The sequence below is a fragment of the Bos mutus genome, chromosome 11, assembly GCF_027580195.1.
Source record: "Bos mutus isolate GX-2022 chromosome 11, NWIPB_WYAK_1.1, whole genome shotgun sequence".
Taxonomy (NCBI): Eukaryota; Metazoa; Chordata; class Mammalia; order Artiodactyla; family Bovidae; genus Bos; species Bos mutus.
In genome coordinates, this window is record NC_091627.1 from 57857261 (window position 1) to 57863506 (window position 6246).

Consider the following 6246-nt stretch of genomic DNA (forward strand, 5'->3'; position numbering starts at 1 on the left):
ATGATGAGCAAACATACCTAGGTAGGTGTGTATTCCTATGTCATGATGTCAAGGGCAGTTCTCAGAAGGTTGTTTGAGTACTGTGAAAAATGAGCAAAAAGAGCTGGACTTGGGCAGTTGTTTCATAGTCTTGGTCAGGATGGGTCCATACAAAGAGGATTTATTGTAAGGCTTCCTTGGTGGTTCAGTGGTAAAGAATTTGCCTTCATTGTAGGGGACCTGGGTTCAATCCCTGGATTGGGAAGATCCCCTGGAGAAGGGAATAGCCACCCACTCCAGTATTCTTGGCTGGAGAATCCCATGGACAGTGGAGCCTGGTGGGCTACAGTCCATGGGGTTACAGAGAGGCCACAGGACTGACTAACACTTTCACTTTCACAGTAACCTCAGGGAGCACACCTGCTGGAGCCAGAATTCTAATCTGGTGACTTGAATCCCATCCCCCACCCCTCCACAACCCATCTCTCCCTGAGTTCTTTCATCTCTGCTTCAAAGTTAAGAATTTTTTCTGCAGGCTTTGGATATCTCCTGCTTTGCAGTAACTCATTGTTTTGGGGTTACCATGCTACCCCGAACCACTTCAACCCTGGATGATCTTACAACTCCTGTGGCCCACAATATAACACAATAGATTGGTTTCTGTGTCTCTTACTGTGAATGCCTGAGAATCTAATTGGCTCAGCTTGGATCATCTCTTCCTTGTGATCTAATTGGTTATGGCCAAAGGTGGGTCTCCCAGGAAAACATGGTCACTCAGGCTGCCCCCACCTTTCTGGAAGGGTACAGAGTACCTCCCAATTAAAAGGTCTTTGGGGGTTACACATCCCAAATCTGCTGAACACACCGAATTCCCAATCGTGCGAGAGCCAACAGTAAACTCTTCCTCCACATGTACATTGGCCCAAGGTTGTTCATTTTAAGAAGGATTTGGGGGGCTGCCCACATAGGGCTTCCCTGATAGCTCAATTGGTAAAGAATCTGCCTGCAATGCAGAAGACCTTGGTTCAGTTCCTGGGTCAGGAAGATCCACTGGAGAAGGGAAAGGCTACCCATTCCAGTATTCTTGGGCTTCCCTTGTGGCTCAGCTGGCATGAAATCCACCTGCAATGCGGGCGACCTGGGTTCGATCCCTGGGTTGGGAAGCTCCCCTGGAGAAGGGAATGGGCTACCCACTCTAGTATTCTGGCCTGGAGAATTCCATGGACTGTATAGTCCATGGGGTCGCCAAGAGTCGGACATGACTGAACAACTCTCACTTTCACTTTCCTCTACCCCCTACAGAATATTTAAGGCCCTGGAAGAAGAGAGGAAAATTTTGAAGTAGAAGAGTCCTGATCTCTGAGATCGGTTTCTAGTGATAGAGACTCAATCAGTCAATTACACAGTGATTGAGTCAAACGTTTACCTTTGACTAGGTAAAAGTTAGACTATGGAGTAATTTTAGGGGCAGGACCGTGGGAACACAAGCTTGGAAAGTGAGCCAACAAGACTGGATCAAAATCAGCAGCTATCTTCAACCATCAAATTGACAAATATTAAAAAAAAGTGACAACACCCAAGTTTGACAGGTTGTGAGTGAACAAGCACAGTCATCTACTGCTGATGGGAGTAAAAATCAAATGGAGTGATACTGCTGTAGGCTATCTGGCAGTCTCTACCAAGAACATAAATATGAATCCCACCAATTCTAGGTCCAGGAAAGATGAAAGCCACAAAGTGTTATGAGACAATGAGGACGTGTGGATGACTTTGATGACATGAGCCAGCACTCAGAAGCATTTATACCCTTTCTACTGTGTAATGACTCCTCTCCTAACCCCATATCAATAGCATAACGGAGACCATCAATAACTTTTCCTGATTAATTGTGCCTTTCTCAAACGAAAGCAGGACATGAGAGCAGACAAAGCAAAAAGACATAAACCAACTCTCCTGAGTTAGTAACTGTACTCTTTCTCAGAATCATTCTCAGTATAACCTACACAGTCCTTCCTAATCAAGATACAACTTTTATTCCATTTTTTATTCATACCTGCTTGCTCCATCCCTGTCCCCTGCCCTGCTCTCTGGACAACCCTGTGGGATTCCTCAAGTCAAATGGCACTATATTTGTGAGGATATTTATTCTCTTTTTTCTTTTTTAAAAAAGATTATTTATTTTTGGCTACACTGGGTCTTCTTTGCTGTTTGCACTGGGTTTTCTCTAGTTGTGGCGAACAGGGGCTGCTTTCTAATTGTAGTGTTCAGGCTTCTCATTGTGGTGGCTTCTCTTGCTGTAGAGCACAGGCTTCAGTAGTTACGGCTTCAGTAGTTAGGGCTCTTGGGCTCCAGAGCATGGGCTCAGTAGTCACAGCACATGGTCTTAGTTGCTGCTGGACATGTGGGATCTTTCTGGACCAGGAATCAAACCCATGTCCCTGCATTGGCAGGCTGATTCTTTACCACTGAGCCACCAGGGAAGCTCTCTCTTATTTTCTTTCTAACCAGTCAAGTGGGCTTAATGCTGCCGATCAGATTTTCAAGTCATTATTCAATTTTCCCTTCCCCGGAAGGGAGACCCTGCAAGGACGACCTTACAGGCTGACACAGGTAGAGTCTAAGATGGAGCCCAGGGAGTGATCCTAGGAGCGTTTCTTACCCACAGCCTGACCCACAGTGCTGCAAAGTCAGGCTTGTGTTTGCATCTCTAGCTTTTCCGAAAGTCAGAAGAAAGTTATTTGGTTACATTGATCACACTCTGATACGTTGACCTTGTAAAGTTAAACTTTAAAATGCCACAAGTAGGATTTCTCTGGTGATCAATCCAGTGGTTAAGAATCCACCTGCCAGTGCAGAGGACATGGGTTTGATCCCTGGTTCGGGAAGATTCCACATGCCAAGAGGCAACTAAACCCGTGTGCCACAACTACTGAAGCCTGAGCACCCTAGAGCCTGTGCTTGGGGACAAGAGAAGCCACTGCAATGAGAAGCCTGAGTACCACAATGAAGAATAGCCCCCACTCATCACAACTAGAGGAAGTCCACAAGCAGCAGTAAAGACCCAGCACAGCCAAAAATAAATAAAAATTTTACAAAAGAAATGCCACATGTTTTCATACCTAGAAATTTAACTAAAGTTGTTTCTGCTTTGAGTTGCATAATTTACTTAAAAATTGCAGTCTACTTATGGTTTTATCTGAAAGTTTTATGTCAACTTTTGACCCAGAATACTGGAGAAAATGATGAAATGAATGGTACTATCTTCATCTAACACATTTAACACCATGCCTGAAGCAGAAAAGATGGTCTGTCAAGGGTAGCAATGTTCATTTTCCTTCATCCTTTTTTGACAAATAAACATTTTCAAAGTTTATATCTAAGTCAGAGGAGTTAGAAGAAATAGCAGTCATATCCTGTACTTGAGATAGGAAGATTTTTAAGAGACATTATAGTTATTTTCCAAAATTTCTTTTGACATTTGGGGCCAGATCATCTTTGTTGCCTAGGAGCTGTATATCATAGGTTGTTTAGCAACAACCTTATGCCAACATAGGTTGTTTAGCAACAACTGGATGCCAACAGCACTCCCTTCTTAACTGTGACAACCAAAAATGTCTTTGGATGCTGCCAAATGTCTCCTGTAGGGAAAGAAGGTACAAAATTGCCCCCCTCTGAGAGCAACTCATCATTGTCAAATCATTTGTTTGAGCTGTAACAGCAGGGAAAAAAATTCTATGATCAACCACAACTGCCTTATAAAGAAGAAAATCTGTTATGCAATAGGCCTTTTGGTTCAGCTCTGATCACCTGATAGATTTGGACATGCTCAGGTCAACTTGGAGCTGGATTTGTCATCAGGCAGCCATCCAAAAGTGATCATTCCCAGCAGAAGTGCTAGAGAAATCCTGACAATTAGACCACCCAGAAATGCTGGATACAATATTTTCACAAACATCTTTTAAAATATAGAGTTAAAGTAGAGGGAAAGTAAGAGAAATCTACAGAGGTTCAAGATAAGAAAACCAAAATACAGGGCTAAGCAAATGCTAAAGTTAGAACTCATCCAGAAGACACCTGCCAATCCTTGAGGGCCTAGAGCTGTGTATTGTCCTAGGTCTTGTGTACTGGCAGTAGGAGCAAGTTCTGGAATCTGTGTGGTCTGGACAGTAGGATTAGAGACTCTTTTGTCAAACCAGTACCTCTGAAAGGTAAAACTTTTGGTGGGTGAACTAGAAAAACAGGCAGGTTTGATTCCTGGTTGGGGAACTAAGAAGCTGTGAGGCCATTTAAAAAAAAAATTATCAAATCACAAATAAAGAGAGCAAAAGAAGAAGAAAAAAAGAATTATGAAAACACCACCAAAGCAATTAGCAAAATGGCACTACGTAAATAGCTATCAATAATTGCTTTAAATGTAAATTTCAATAATTGCTTAAATGTAAATGTTCTAATCACATAGAGAGGCTGGATGGATACAAAAACAAGACCCACATATGTGCTATCTACAAGAGACTCACTTCAAATCTAAAGATACATAGAGAATCAAAGTTAGGGTTTGGAAAAGGGTATTTCATGTAAACAGAAATGAAAAGAAACCGGGGAGGGAGTTCCCTGATGGTAGTAGTTAGGATTCTGGGCTTTCACCGCCATGGCCCAGGTTCAGTCTCTGGTCAGGGAACTAAGATCCTGCAAGCTGCATGGCAAAAAGAAAAAAGAAAGAAAACTGAAGGAACAATACTTACATCAGAAAAAAATAGAATTTAAAACAAGAGACAAAGAAAAACATTATATAATGATAAATGGATTAATACAAAAAGAAGATAGCACTGGAAAATATATATGCACCTTAAATAGGAACACTTAAATACACAAAGCAAATGTAACAATATAAAAAGAGAAATTGAAAACCACTAAAGAAAATCAAAGAGAACATTTTAAAAATACACAGAGACAAATGAAAATGAAAACAGAACAATACAAAATCTATGGGGTGCAGCAAAATCATTTCTACGAGAGAATTTTATAATCATACAACCCTACCTCAAGAAACAAGAAAAACCTCAATTAAATCATCTACTCTTACAGCTTAAAGAATTAGAAAAAGAAAAACAAACAACACTCAAAATGAATAGAAGAAAATAGATAATAATAAATATCAGAGCATAAATATTAATAAATGAAATAGAGACTGAAAAACAATAGAAAGCATCAATGCAACTAAGAGCTGCTTCTTTGAAAAAAATGCAAAACCTTTAGCCAGACTCATCAAGAATAAAACAAAAAAGTGTAAGTCACTCAGTCATGTCTGACTCTTTGTAATCCTATGGACTATCTATAACCCACCAGTCTCCCCTGTCCATGGGATTCTCCAAGGAAGAATACCGGAGTGGGTTGTCATTCCCTTCTCCAGGTTATCTTCCCAACCCAGGGATCAAACCCCGATCTCCCACATTGCAGTCAGATTCTTTACCACCTGAGCCACCAACAGTAGCTATCAAGGGAAAAAAAAGAAAAGGTAGCTATCAAGAAAAAAGAGAGGGCCCAAATAAATAAAATCTGGAATGAGAACAAAGACTGCTACCTCTGTCTGTTGCACACGGTAGGGTGTCACTCCAGGGCCTTGTGTCAGATGTGTAAGTTCCCCTGTCCATTAACCCATTTATGTCTCTGGAGAATAAAAATAAAGAAGCAAAAGAGGAGAAGTTAAAACTGACAGTATAGAAATACAAAATATAGTGAGATGACTATAAACAATTATATGCCAATAAATGAACAAACTATAAGAAATGGATAAATTCTTGGAAATATGCAGTCTCCTAAGACTGAGTCTGGAAGAAATAGAAAATATAAACAGACAGGTTCAGTTCAGTTCAGTTCAGTTGCTCAGTCGTGTCTGACTCTTTGTGACCCCATGAATTGCAGCACGCCAGGCCTCCCGGTCCATCACCAACTCCTGGAGTTCACTCAAACTCACGTCCATCGAGTTGGTGATGCCATCCAGCCATCTCATCCTCTGTCGTCCCCTTCTCCGCCTGCCCCCAATCCCTCCCAGCATCAGGGTCTTTTCCAATGAGTCAACTCTTCGCATGAGGTGGCCAAAGTACTGGAGTTTCAGCTTTAGTATCAGTTCTTCCACCAGTAATTAAATTGAGTCAGCAATTTAAAAATCTCTAAGCAAACAAAAGTCCAAGACCAGATGACCTCACAGGTGAATTCTACAAAACATTGTGATTCTTCTTAAAGAAGAATTAACCTCTATCCTTCTAC